The sequence below is a fragment of the Myotis lucifugus genome, unplaced genomic scaffold (genome assembly GCF_000147115.1).
Source record: "Myotis lucifugus unplaced genomic scaffold, Myoluc2.0 scaffold_272, whole genome shotgun sequence".
In the NCBI taxonomy this organism is placed as follows: Eukaryota; Metazoa; Chordata; class Mammalia; order Chiroptera; family Vespertilionidae; genus Myotis; species Myotis lucifugus.
This window is the reverse complement of record NW_005871320.1, coordinates 1561236-1576034: the sequence shown is the minus strand read 5'-3', so window position 1 is coordinate 1576034 and position 14799 is coordinate 1561236. Positions and strand designations below refer to the sequence as shown.

Below are 14799 nucleotides of genomic sequence, written 5' to 3'. Positions count from 1 at the left end.
GTAAATGGCATCTTTTCAGAGTTAAAGTAAAAATATTTTACTGTATTGCCCTTCAAACTTGCATATCAACAACATGGCCAATTTAGAATAACCCAATTAATTTTCATTTTCATAATTTTTAAATTAAAGTTTATGAGCTAATAAAAGTTAAAATAAGATCAGCTGAATTTAAGTAAAACATTTAAAAAGTCAAAACTTTTTTTTACAGATGACTGCTAAACCTACTTCTAAAGAAACAAAGTACATGCTCAATGGCAGAATGAATTTCTCAATAAGCAATCATAAATATGGTACTTATAACAATGATATTATCTAACAAAGGGAAAGACTAATGAATTCAAAGCAAAGCCTGCAAAGCACAGAGATTACTAAAAGCAGAGAAATCAGATGAGAAGAAGCCCAATGTGAAAAACACACACAAAAGTGGGCAAATCACCTATGTTCTAGAGCAGTGATGGCGAACCTATGACACGCGTGTCAGAGGTGACATGCGAACTCATTTTTGTTAAATGGCATTTAAATATATAAAATAAATATCAAAAACATAAGTCTTTGTTTTACTATGGTTGCAAATATCAAAAAAATTTCTATATGTGACACGGCACCAGAGTTAAGTTAGGGTTTTTCAAAATGCTGACACACCGAGCTCAAAAGGTTCGCCGTCACTGGCCTAGAGTCAGACCCTATGCTCCTTTCACTCTGGGTCATGATCTTTCTCTTCTTTGAGGCAACATTCCTGATTATGTTTCTCCATGGTAACACGCCCCTCTGTGAATTGAAAACACTGTCTTTTCTCATCCAAGAATATTTGCATTTAAAACCTAGTGGGAATCAGAATGTGAAATAAATAAAAATAATAACAAAACTTGCTTCCATTTATTGAGCATTTACTATGCCTACTTCTATCATCTTATTTCATAAATAGAGAGAAAAACTATTAGAAAGGTCAGTGTCTTGCCCAAAGGTACACAGCTAGCAAATGACTAAGCTAAACCCAGGTCTGCCTGACTCCAAAACTCCTACTCTTGACAATTAAAACATTCCCCCGCCCATCAAAAAAGATATTTCAAGAATTGAAAATCCAATGAGAAGGGAATTATGAGACAAGGGGATCTTTCCTATGCCCCGAATTACATAGAAGAAGGTAGATTTTCCTTTCATTGTTCTGTTTTAGATGTATTTATTTTCTAGGTCCCTGCTATCTGAGGCAAGTGAATAACTGACTTCTGTTTAGAATAGTAATACAATATTTCCCCCTTTATTATACATGTAGTATAATAGACAAATATTAAACTGCACATATTGTGTATAATTTGACATATGTTGACATATGTAAACATCCATGAAACTGTCATCACAATAAATACAATGAACATATATCCATCACCCCCAAAAGTTTCCTCATGTCCTTTTGTAATTCTATCTGCCCATCGCCCCTACCTTTCTTTTCTCCTCACCCCCACTTTCCCCAGCAACCACTGATCTCTTTTCTGTCACTATAGAGGAGAAAAGTGGAATCATATAGAATATACTCTTTTTTATCTGGCTTTGTTCACCCAATATAATTATCTTAAGATTCACCTAGGTTGCTGTACATATCAATAGCTCATTTCTTTTCATTACGGAGCAGATTTTGCCAACATTTTTTCTAACTGGGAAAAAAAGCTGGTCCTAGTGCAGGCCATTGGGAAAATGTCTACAAATCCCCTGAGCAGTCCAGACTTTTCTATACAGACGCTCCTATATGCAGACCAACTGCTTATTCCCAATTGAATTCTGGGAAGAAGGTGTTTGTATACCTGTGTGATTGTCCATCTTCGGGACAAATAATCCCCTACCAATATTCTTTTTTTTTTCTCAAAGATTTCCTTTCTTAACATACTTTTATTTTTTATACATTTTTTATTAATTTTGGAGAGAGAAGGGAGGAGAGAGAGAGAAACATCGATGGGAAACATCTATCAGCTGTCCTCTGCACACTCCATACTGGGGAACAAGCCGGCAATCCTGACCAGAAATTGAACCCATGACCTCTTGGTGTATGGGTCGATATTAAACCACTCAGTGACAATGGCTGGGCCCAATATTCTTATTAAAAAGCTCCAGAGACAATTCTGCTGGCAAACAGAAATGTGTGAAGCATTGGGTTATATAACTCCGAAGGCCTGTCAGGAAAAACAATTTTTGTCATTCTTTTTGGAACTCTTGGTAGATAAGCACAAATCACCTTCTGAAAACAATTAAAAAAAATTAATTTGGGTACGTGGCTTTGTATACTTAGCTCAAATTTTACCAAAAGAAAGAAGGGTTAACATGATGATTTCATCATCATATAATTAAATGTCACCTATGTACCTGAGGTGAACACAAATAAATTTTATTTATATGCCCTTATTTTATTCCTTTGGACAGTCTAAATAAATAGCATATTTTTTATAGCTTTATATCACACCCATAAAATCTTAAGTTTCCCTTAGAGAAAAAAAAATTAAGAGATTAATAAGCCCTCAAAATACAAGTGTTGATTAAAGTGATCCTATTATCAGTGTTTATTAAGACCAAACTAAATCCCTACTCCATGAAGTCTATGGGGAACTGAGCCTCCCTAGAGACAGGACGCATCTGAGCTGTTGGTACTGATGGTGTCATCAACATACAAGGTAGAAGTGAAAAGTGATGTGATGATCTCGTCCTTTCTCTAGAAACCTTCTTTTGCTGAAGGGCTTTTATTTCACCACTTCTAAAACTAGATAAAATTATAACTTTGGAGTAAAAATGTTTAGTGTTGAATAAATTATTTTCTTTTAATTTATTGTAGTTTATTTTATTTTATTTTTCCCATTATCATTTATCCCTTCTATGCTCTCTTCCACCTCCACCCACCCCCTCTACTGAATAAATTCTTAAGATAGATTTTCCACATGTTGGTTGCATCAACCCTCGCTCTTCTTTGGGTCAAGACCTCAGCCACTGCCCAGCTGGAGTAACTCAGTGGTAGAACATCGACCTATAAACCAGGAGGTCAGATTTCCAGTCCAGTCAGGGCACATGCCCAGGTTTGTGGGCTCAATCCCCAGGAGGGGGCATGATTCTTTCATCGTTGATGTTTCCATCTCTCTCTCTCTCTCTCCTTTCATCTCTGAAATTAATTTTAAAAAAATATTTTTAAAAAATACCTCAGTCAACACAGCCCTTGGTTTCTTCTTGCTCTACTAGCCTACCAGTGGCTTTCTCAGTAGCAATGAAAGGTTAATTGTTCCACGCACTGAAAAATACACCCAGCAAAGCAGGAAAAGGCAAGGAAGTTAGCCAAAGTTTTTCAGAATCCACAAAAATGATTAATATTAATTGATCATATCACAGAAAGTGAGAGAGGAAACACAAATTGTCAAAAATTTTGTCTAATATACCTGGGACGTTTTTAATCCATTTTACTTCCTCAGATCCTTCACTAAAAGTTTCCTTTTTAAATCTATATGACCCTGCAAAGAACGTCAAATTCACAGACCAATCATTTTATTTGTTCTACTACTTTAAAGACATCTTCAGTTCTTCAATTCTGCTTCTTTCACATAAACAGGTAAAAGTCAAAAAGAACAAAATCCCATTTTTCAAGAAGCCTATGGATCCACTTCAAACATAAATGGTTATTATTTCAAACTAAGTTATATTAATGTGCAATTTTTTTCCAAAGACCATATTCTTTTATACATTCTAATAATTTCAGTTACACTAACAGTAATTTTTTTAAATCACTGGTCATGAATATTTTTATATTATCCAAGAAATACACTTACATCTTGTTTTATCCCTCGAACCTCAAAATTACAGTAAGAATTATTATATCAGGTTAAAAAGCATCTTGACATGTATCTTGTATTAAAAGATGTGATACTGAATAATCAGTTCAAAACCCTATTGACTATGGCTTATTTCACATTTCAAGTATCAGGAGTCAATGAAAAAAAAATCCACTAAAAACTTTGTATTTTTTATAAACATGTCCAAATAATATAGATTCATTATGCATTAGACTAACCTCCTATTGAGGTGATAAAGGAAAACGAAATGCACATGTATTATATATATCTAATGAAAAATAATGCCAAAGTGCTTTCTTTCTTTTTTTTTTTTTGGTTTGGACATAATAATTTATTAAACCATATTCACAAATGAAGCTCAGAGCTTTTTAAAAATTGCCTTAGAACTCTGTGAGATTACATCCAAGAGCCTAGAACCAAGTAGAAGAGCACCTTAGAATTGAAGTCTCAGATTTCTACCTTTTTGCCTATAAAATCATGGATGGATTAATTAACCTATCTGAGCCCCTGATGTCTCATACCCCCACTGGGTACAATGACAGCTATTCCACCCAGTAGTTTGGTGCAAAGGACCCGCAGGAGCTCAGAGGCAGAGATCCTTGTTGGAGTTTTAGGTACTGTTTCTGCTTTCTCTCCTGAATGAGGATGCTGAGTTTGTTCAAGAATGAGGAAAACCCACAAAAAGCATTCCCTCAGTTGGGACCTCAGAAATGATTAGTAAAAATTTCTTCAGGATAGTAATGTGAGCCCAAATGGAAGAGGTGCAGCGGGAACTCTAATTCTCTCAACTTTGGCAGGATGCTACCTGCCCTTACCTGCCACAGAAAGCCAGGGGGCAGCACTTCATCTTGTCAGCTCTGTGCACCAGCCTCTCGACTTCTTGATTCTTGGCAAGACCAATCGAGGGTATGTCTGAGTGCAGGGTTATGTCTGAGTGTGTGTATGGGGTGGGGAGGAGCGGCTCTTCCCACCACTCCCTGACTCCTATGCAATGTTGCCAGACATAAGCACTCGGACATATTGTAAATATTAAATAGATGTCATTACATCTTACCTCCATAGGTCTCATATAAACATAATACAACATTTCATTTCCCTGACTCACTGACTCATTAGTCTTCCTCTGTTTCCCATGTCCCTTATATTTAAAGATGGAACTTTGCTAACAGAACTGCCTCCCAAAGGTGTCAGAAGCTAAATTGTGAAAGGTTAATGGTCCAAACTAGAGCATACACCAGTAATTTTTAGATATCCTACCAAGGCTACTCTCCACTGAAGCAGAAAAAAATTTAAATTGACTATACAAATATACATTCATTTTTCAAAAGGTTTTCCCTCTAGTGGTATCAGAGAGAGTAGAATGTAGCCCTGATGTCAGTACTGCTGCTCCTGCTTTCTGCCAAGGATACATGTCACTGTATGATAACAGGCATCAGTGAGAAGTCTCACATCCCTGTCCTGTCCCATCCTTCTTCTTCTGGACCTTTAAGGGTAAACTTCTCGAGTTTCCTTTTTATTGCCAGATGTAAGCAAATAGCAAATGCCAACATGTATCTTGGTTTTCCACCCTTTCTTAGATAAAAGACAGCATCCTCTGCACATTATTCTGCACCATGCTTTTTTTTCACTTAATGACAAGTTCTGGAGGCCTCTCCAGCTGAATACATACAGCATCTCCTCATTCATGTTTGGACTCCTGCATGGTGTTCCATCAAGTGGCCATGACATGTATATATTAGAAGTCACTTACTTGTGTATATTTGGACTATACACAAGTATTTTGCTATGAAAAATGACGCTGTAACAAACTAGCCTGTTGGGTCAAAGAGTAAATGCTTTTATAATTTTAACAAATATTGCCAAATTGTCCTCTATAGGAGCTGTAGAATTTTGCTACTCCTATCATCAAGGGGGCCAAGGCCACACAAGTAATTAATGAGAAAGCCAAACTAGGTCCCAGGTGAAAATTCAGGGCTCAGTTGATAAAAGACCACCCAGCTTGACCACCCAGTTCTCTGGTAGCTAATGCAATAATGGAGCACCCACAGACAAGATCCCCAGATTCCTGCCGTCTTCCTCACCCTTGCTATCTGCTTGTATCTCCTGTCTCTCCCCTAGCCCAGGAAATGGGTGTCTTCTGGACTGACCTGTTGGGGTCCAACCCCAGCAGGTCCAGGGGTTCCCAAAGGTGTGGATGGAGTTGGCAAAGAAGAAATGACACGGAGATAGCGTTCAGTTGATCAGCAGCCTAGCCAGGTTCTCTAGTCAGGTTCTGTCTTTATTCTCCTGTTACATTTGTATTTATATCAGTTGATTTTAATCCTATCCATTCTATTCCAAAGGTTAGGGCATTTGTTATCTCCATTCCAAGGTCACTACTCTATTGTTCTGTTAAACTACAAGGAAGTAACTGAAGGAGATTATCCTAAGTAAAGATTATGTAGCTTAAGCGTGATTGTTCGTAGTTAAAGTGATTAACTACCCGCCTGGCACTTAGTTAAGGGGTTTTACTGATTTATTCCCTTCCTTAGTCCTGTTAATCCCTAACTCCAGGGAAAAATCCCCACCTGGGGAAACAACCTTTCTTGGAGAGGTGACCTTGGTTAAAACACATAGCGCTAAGTAGGGGAGCAAACATATTAAGAACAGTATGCCATATACGCCAGGTCCCTTGAAACATATGCTGTGCAGATGTTTCTTCCCTGCAGCGACTGTGTCAAGCGGCAAGGATGGACTGGCTTTCGGCACTGACCGACAGCATGGTTGGCAGTGATGAGGAAGAGGAGGCACATGTAGGCCTGAAGCATCCATGTGGGACTATGCACATTGATTCCATTTCCAAAGCCCACCTCACAAGTAGCACAAAGTCATTCACAACTAACAATTCATTACCCATCTAGGGCCTCACAAACTTGCCAATGTCACCACAGTGACTCTTGAGTGTGTCATATATATCCTATGTGTCCACATAGCCACATACTTTGAGTCCAGTACTACAGACTGCTTCATGGAATAAATTCATTCCAACTACAAAGTTAATGCCAAACACCACTGTTCCCTCTCATAGAGGGAAAGAAGGTAATAGAATCTTCTGGTGTAGGACCTCAATGGCACACAGTAGAAGATATTAGCACTATTTCAGCCACAATGACTCCCTTGCTAAGACATACACAAAGTGATCAGGGCAATATAAAAGGCTAGCAATTCTCTCACAATTGGTGATGGTGTAACTGCTGCCACAGTTATTAGTTCTCCAGTGTGTCGAAGTGTTATTTCAGGCTGTTGCCCTGGGACTCCCACTCATAAGAATCCTTTTGATTAAGGTTTGGATCTTATCATTCCTCCACCTCACAATGGGTTTAAAAATGGAGTGTAACACAATTTAATAGCCTCTCATTCTAAATCTGGGTACGGAGCCCAAAGCATTAAGTGATCCCTCCCTGGCTCCATAGCGAGTGGAAAGGGACAACCTAACAGCAACCTGACCTGGTGTGAGCCACGGCTACAAGCCCTCTGGTCCTCCATCTTCCTCTCCAACCCATTCACAAAGGATGGTTACATGGACAAGACTTGTAGACAGGAGGCTCACACTCCACCCCACAAATCTGGTCACAGAGACTTGGGTGGTTGGGCATAATTATGGGAACAGCAATCATAGATGTAGAATCAAATCCCAGCTCCTCCACATTTAGCCAACTGACTTTAGGCAAGTGTTTTAACCTCTCACTGCCTCGAGTTTGTTTAAAATAAAAATAATACTTACCTCACCAAGTTTTGGAGACAATTCAGTAAAGAAAAGTGTGTAAAAACCTAGCACAGTACCTGACATCTAAAAAATACTCACAAGGTGATTTTTGAATTGAATGTCATCGAAAATCAGATCATAATATAAAATATACCTCATCTTTTTATAAAAATATGAAGGAAAATAAACTTTCTAAATTGCATTCCTAAGGCCATCACCATTTGTTGTTAATTTACTATGGCACTGTGCTAAAATATTTTACATGCCTTCTTTAGTTTAATCCTTAAGCCGATGGAAGGCTGACATAAAACACTGCACAACAATTATCATTGGTCCCATCTTATAAATAAAGGCACTGTGGCTAAAGCAGTTTATGTATCTAATCTAAGCTAACATGGCTAGTAAATGTCAAGGTTAGAATTCAAAACCAGGTATGTCAGAAAACAAAGCCCTGTGTTGCCCTCGCTAGAACGGACAATGAAAAACTACACTAATTCAGGTTCCCATGCAAAGAGCCCTTAAGAGTCCAAGATAGCACCATCAGTCTCCCAGTTCTTCTAACACATAACAATGACAACTATGAGAGAGAGGGAGGGAGGGAGGGAGGGAGGGAGGGAGGGAGGGGAAGAGAGAGAGAGAGAGAGAGAGCAAAAAGGCAAAGTCTAAGTCCAAAGACTTAAAAGAAATACCTCAACAAGCCAAAAAGAGACCAGAAACACAAAAATAGACCCAAACATATATGTTCAATTGATTTTAGAGAAAGCAACAAAGGCAATTAAGTGGAGAAAGGATGGTCATTTCAAGAAATGGTTCTGGAACAACTAGATATCTATATGCAAAAAAAAAACTTCCATCTATACTTCATACCATATATAAAATTTTTCAAAATGATCACAAACCTAAAATATAAAACTGAAAACTATAACACTTCTAGAAGAAATCAGTACAAAAATATCACCTTTGATTAGGAAACATTTCTCAGAAATCACATCAAAAACATAATTCATAACAAAAAAAATTTATTATATTTCATCAAAATTAAGAATTTCTGACCTTTGAGAAAAACTGTTAAGAGAATAAAGACAGGGCACTGAATGGAAGAAACTATTTGCAAATCACATATCTGATAAAAGACTTATATCCAGAACATATAAAATTCCAAAAATCAATAATAGGAAAACTGACTTTTTAAATGGGCAAAGGATCTGGGCACTTCACCTAAGAGAACATATATGGATGACAAATAAGCACATGATGCTCAGCATCATTAGTTATTAAGGAAATGTAAGTTAAAATCACAGTCAGATACCACTACACAACTATTGAATGACTACAATTAAAATGACCAACCGTACCATATTGGCAAAGATGGCAAGCAATTTCTACTCTCACACAATGCTAGTAGGAATATACAATGGTTCAATCTCAAAATAAGTATACTGAGTAAAAAAAAAAAAAAAAAAAAGCCAGGTGAAAGAGAATCTATACTGTAGGATTCCATTTACATATACCTAGAAAATATAGAGTAATTTATAGTAAGAGAAAGCAGATCACTGCTTTATTAGTTTAGTAGAAAGATATAACAAATGGGCACAAGGAAACTTTGAGGGTAATGTATATGTTCATTACCTTGATTGTGATGATTTCATCACATTTGCATAAATGTCCAAAGTAAAATTGTAAGTTTTAAAATGTTTAGTTTATTGAAAGCCAATTATAATTCAATAAAGCTTAAAAAATAAATTAAAAATGGTCAGCATAATAAGCACTTTTCTCAATTTGTTGGATTTTATAATTAGGAAGTCATTTGTGGCCTCAACAGAAATGGTTAAAATCAACTTGACCTGGGTTGAGCAGAAATGGAAAGGTACACGTCATAATGTGTGGCTGAAAAGAAAAAGGAAGTAAACAAGCTTCCAGAGAAGGAAAGGAGGTTCAGTGATGGCATTTGTTCGTTTGTTTTATTTGGGGATGAGTCTAAATATATTCTAAACTGATAATTAAGGAAATGAGGTTCTGGAGAAAATAATGGAATGGGAATCAAGAAGAATGGGATCCAGAGGTCAAGCAAGCACAAAGTTGACACCCAGTCACCTAAATTTTCGTAATGAAATTAGATGAGTTTACCCTCTGACGGAGACTAGAAAAGATGAGACTGTTCATGGTCTGGAATAACAGAGAGGGATTTGTACAGTGAACTGACCAAAGATAAGAAAAAAGGTCCCTACCAAGGTAGACCTGGCTAAGATGGCAGATCATGATTACAAAATCTGAGCAGACAAGAAAAGCAGAAAGAGTAGATTTGGGTATCAATTCAAGGTTGGGTCTTTAGTGAGTAGAGCAAGTCAAGCGTTCAAAGGACTTAAAGTGATTGATAACAGAGTTTAGATAACCTTGCTTTGATTAGCCTTTGACAGGGCTAAGGCTAGAAGTGAGGCCAGATGACAAGTGACAGGAATGAATGAAGAAACTGAGCTTTCAGTGAACCTAAGGAGTAGAAAAGGAACTTTCCCTCTCCCATAAATCTTAATGTTTTCCAGGTTACCTGAAAAACTAATACAAGTAGAAACAGTATGCAAAGGTGTAGTTCCTGGCACATTAATTAATTGCCTTGATACATTACCCCTAAAATTGTAAGTACTTTTTTTCACTGTACGTCAAGGCTCATAATTTGGTTTCATTTAACATAAAACCTCCAACAATTTCAACTTCTCATTTCTCTAGTAGGAAATCTATCTGCTATCCCTTTCCCAGCTTTTTAAGTATATTCCAGTTCAATTCAACCATTGCTGTCTCAAGATTTCTCCCAAGAGGTTGCCTTATACCAATTCTTTAGACCAGACCAGTGGTCAACAAACTGCAGCTCGCGAGCCACATGCGGCTCTTTGGCCCCTTGAGTGTGGCCCTTCCACAAAATACCACGTGCGGGCGTGCACATACAGTGCGATTGAAACTTCGTGGCCCATGCGCAGAAGTCGGTATTTTGTGGAAGAGCCACACTCAAGGGGCCAAAGAGCCGTATGTGGCTCACGAGCCGCAGTTTGCCGACCACTGGACCAGACAGTTCAATTCTAGTATATCTTTTCTCCATTCAACAGAAATTAAAGAAAAGTAAGGTTATGTCTCTCATCATCTGATTCCTAAGGTGATGTCCTATTTTCAGTGAGCCTCTCTAAATGCAAGACACTTGCAGAGAACTTGAGTGTGTCAGCCAGTTCTTACCTAAAAGTGGAGGCTGCTTGAACTAAATCCAAGAAACAGTGAGCAGAGGCAACTCAGCATTGCCTGAACACAACTGCTTAGTTACTTCACTTTCTAGGAGTACTCTGAGAACAACAAACCTCTCCAAATCAGAAAACACCAGACAGCTCAAAAAACCTGATTTAAAAGTTTTAAAGTAATTTTTTTTAATTTGTCAATTTTAGGAACAAAGTAGAACTAACAACTATAAGCCTAATTATTATTCTTATTTTCATCTTGTTTATGTTTTTTTATAATTTGTGTTTTTTTTCAATGACAGTTGACATACAATATTATATTCATTTCAGGTGTACAACACAGTCATTATAAATTTATATAACTTACGATCACTTCATTTATACTAACAAGGATTCGTGTCTAGAGGAAAATATGAAATGATATAGAAGAACTCCTAACCAGAACAACATTCACAGTACAGAGCCCAGAAATGTTCTGGTTGAATGGGATCATACATAGGTCCCTGTGGAGGTTGGGTTGATAGGCAGGTTATTTTGGGGAATCAACACCTATGGAAGAAAGAGGGTGGCAGCAGGGTGGGGCAGAGGAGAAGACCACGAACTGCAATCAGGCCCAAAAAACTTTAAGAGATGTGGAGTTGAAACAGCCCATCAGAATTGCCCTAAGATGGGGTAGTAGAGTGTTAGGCCAATATGCTGGGCCTTTATATTCCTGCCACAACCAGTCTTTGGATGTGGGTACCCTAGAAAGGGCATGCCCTTTAGCAAGAAGGCTGCTCACAGCTGAGGCAATTCCCGAAGGACCAGACAGCTGGAGGCCACCTGCACTCCCATCAGCAGAATGCACTCCCATCCTTGGAGGGGACACTGGGAGATGCATGTCAATGACCACCACAAGCTTCTTTTGCTTTTAAACAAACGGGAAGAGACACAACTTGCTCATGGTGACACATCTAGTCAACAGCAGAAGATCACAATCCATTTCTCCTTCAGACTATTCATCTAAACAATGTTATGAGACAAATGCTTTATAAAAGGAAATTGCAATGTTTAGTAAAGAGACTGTGCCAAAGAAGGGTTGTATAAAGCTAAACTAAAATGTCAGGAATCCTAAACCCCTACTTTAGATGCTGTGAAAGAAATGATCGGCCAAATCCCATATAATAAAAGGCTAAGATGCAAATCCATTGAATGGCGGAACGACCAGTAGCTATGGCGCGCACTGACCACCAGGGGGAAGACGCTCAATGCAGAAGCTGCCCCTGGTGGTCAGTGTGCTCCCACAGGGGGAGCAGTGCTCAGCCAGAAACGGGGCTCACGGCTGGTGAATGCAGCGGATGTGGCGGGAGCCTCTCCCACCTCCACAGCAGCACTAAGAATGTCCGACTGCCAGCTTAGGCCTGCTCCCTGGGGGAAACGGGCCTAAGCCGTCAGTCAGACATCCCCCAAGGGCTCCCAGACCGTGAGAGGTCACAGGCTGGGCTGAGGGACCACTCCCTGAGTGCATGAATTTAGTGCACTGGGCCTCTAGTCTATATAACAAAAGCCTAAGCGACCATTATGGTGGGATGACCAGAATGACAGGTAGCTATGATGTGTACTGACCACCAGGGGGCAGACACTCAATGCAGGAGCTGCCCCCTGCTGGTCAGTGTGCTCCCACAGAGAAAGCAGCCACTCAGCCAGAAGCCAGGCTCATGGCTGGCGAGCGCAGCAGCGGTGGCAAGAGCCTCTCCCGCCTCTACAGCAGCACTAAGGAACAAAGAGCTGAGCGGTAAGGAGCCTACCGCTAAGGAGCAGCAAGCTGAGCAATAAGGAACGAGCAGGTGGGCCGTAAGGAGCGAGGGATCCCAGATTGTGAGAGGGATGTCCGACTGTCCGATCCCAGGGCGATCGGGCCTAAGCTGGCAGTCAGACATCCACCGAGGGGTCCCGGACTGAGAGAGGGCACAGTCTGGGCTGAGAGACATCCCCTCCCCCCCGCCAGTGCACAAATTTTGTGCATCGGGACCACAGTATGGTATAAAATATAGAAGAAACAATTTAGAAATGTTAGAAATAACAGCAGATTCTACAAGCATAAAGGTTATTTTATTTCTAATTCTAAACTGATAACTTCTCTTGTAACAGCCTTAGGATGCTGGTGCAATTGAAATGTTAGCAAAAAATAATAAACTGCTTTGGAGAGTAAAAAAAAAATACAAAAAACCTGAAACAGCTGTAATAACAACAAACTGCCACAAGGACATAATGTGTTCCAATTTTTAATTTTGCTTTCCAAGAACAAAGAAATACGGCATTCATAATTTTTTAAAGTGAAAAGCTTAGACAAATTTATAAAAGCAAATATAAAAAGACTTGCTGAATAACTTTGAGGCCTGCCGAGGCAGTTCCTATTCATTAACTAATTAAAGAAAGACTGAATTTGAGCTTTTAAATGATCTTTGGTACCCAAAATGTAACTGAATATGATGTAGCAATTAGGACTTTACCACAAACAAGTGATAGGGAGTCAGAGAAAGGAGAGAGTCAGAAAGCCATACCACCTAGGAAGAAGTCCAATTTTTTAACACCATAGCTTTTGTAGGCTTCACAGTCTCAGAAATACTATTTAAATTATTTCTTTCTATCCTTTTGAAAGAGCTAACCTCTAACGTGGGCTCAGAAGTCAGACCGCCCAGGCTAGAACTGCCTGAAATACTTCCAAGCTGTGTGATCTTCACCTGGCACTGTGTTTCTGTGTCTAGGTTCCTTCATCTACAACATGAAGATTATAACAATACCTACATCATAGGCACAGGTCAAAACAAAAAAAAAATCCTTGTAAGAGTGTTTAGCACAGTGTTTTGGCACTGTTAATTATTAGCCCTATTATTGTCATCGTCATTATTATTGTTATTATTAATCTAAATGACATGGGCAGTATTTGTGCCTAGACAGGTCCACCAAGACATTTTTCAAAAACTGGCACTCCCCCACCACCAATATAAAAAAATGAAATGCCTTAAGTAAGAACAAGGCACTTCTCTTCAGAGCGCAGAAGACACAGCCCAAGAGTCTGGAGGGAGCTAACGTTCAGTGTGAACACTATGAGAGCACACAGCACATATTTTCTGTAATATATACCCATCAGCCTTATCCTATCTAATAAAAGACAAAAAGGGTAATTAACCATACCTCCGCTATGCTTCCCATTGGCTAATAAGCGAGATATGCAAATTAACTGCCAACAAAGATGGCGGCCGGCAGCCACACAGCTGAAGCAAGCAGGAGGTTTGCTTGCTCCAGTGATGGAGGAAGCCAAGGTTCCCTGCCTGCTGCGGCCCGGCTCTGAGCTCTGAAAGCAACAGCTCGAAAAGCAACAAAGTTTCAATTATAGAAGCTAAACAAACCCCAGATACCTGCTTTCAGCCAGCTGAGGCCTCAGAGCTGGGAGCGCCAGTGACGGCAACATAGTTTCAATTATAGAAGGTAAATAAATCCCAGAATAAAAAAAAAAAGAAAAAAAGGAGAGGCTGGGAGCTTCAGTCGCAGGCCAGCCTGAAAACAGCCCTCAGCCCCTCACCCAGACTGGCCAGGCACCCCAGTGGGGACCCCCACCCTGAAGGGGGTGTGACCAGCTGCAAACAGCCAACAGCCCCTCACCCAGGCTGGCCAGGCACCCAAGCGGGACCCCCACCCTGATCCAGGACACCCTTCAGGGCAAACCAGCCAGCCCCCACCCGTGCACCAGGCCTCTATCCTATATAGTAAAAGGGTAATATGCAAACTGACCCTAACAGCAGAAAGACTGGGAATGACTGGTCACTATGACACACACTGACCACCAGGGGCCAGACGCTCAATGCAGGAGCTGCCCCCTGGTGGTCAGTGCGCTCCCACGTGGGGGGGCTCTGCTCAGCCACAAGCCAGGCTGACAGCTGCCAGTACAGCAGTGGTGGTAGAAGCCTCTCCTGCCTCCTCAGCAGTGCTAAAGATGTTTGACTGCAACTTAGGTCTGCTCCCGCTGGCAAGT

At 39.8% G+C, this 14799-nt stretch overlaps 1 protein-coding gene across 1 annotated transcript in view; it reads right to left on the bottom strand.

Moving 5' to 3' along the window:
• Window positions 1-14799, bottom strand: part of LOC102418072 (phenylalanine--tRNA ligase, mitochondrial) — a 159093-nt gene that overhangs the window by 28340 nt on the left and 115954 nt on the right. The gene's annotated exons all lie outside the window — the stretch shown is intronic.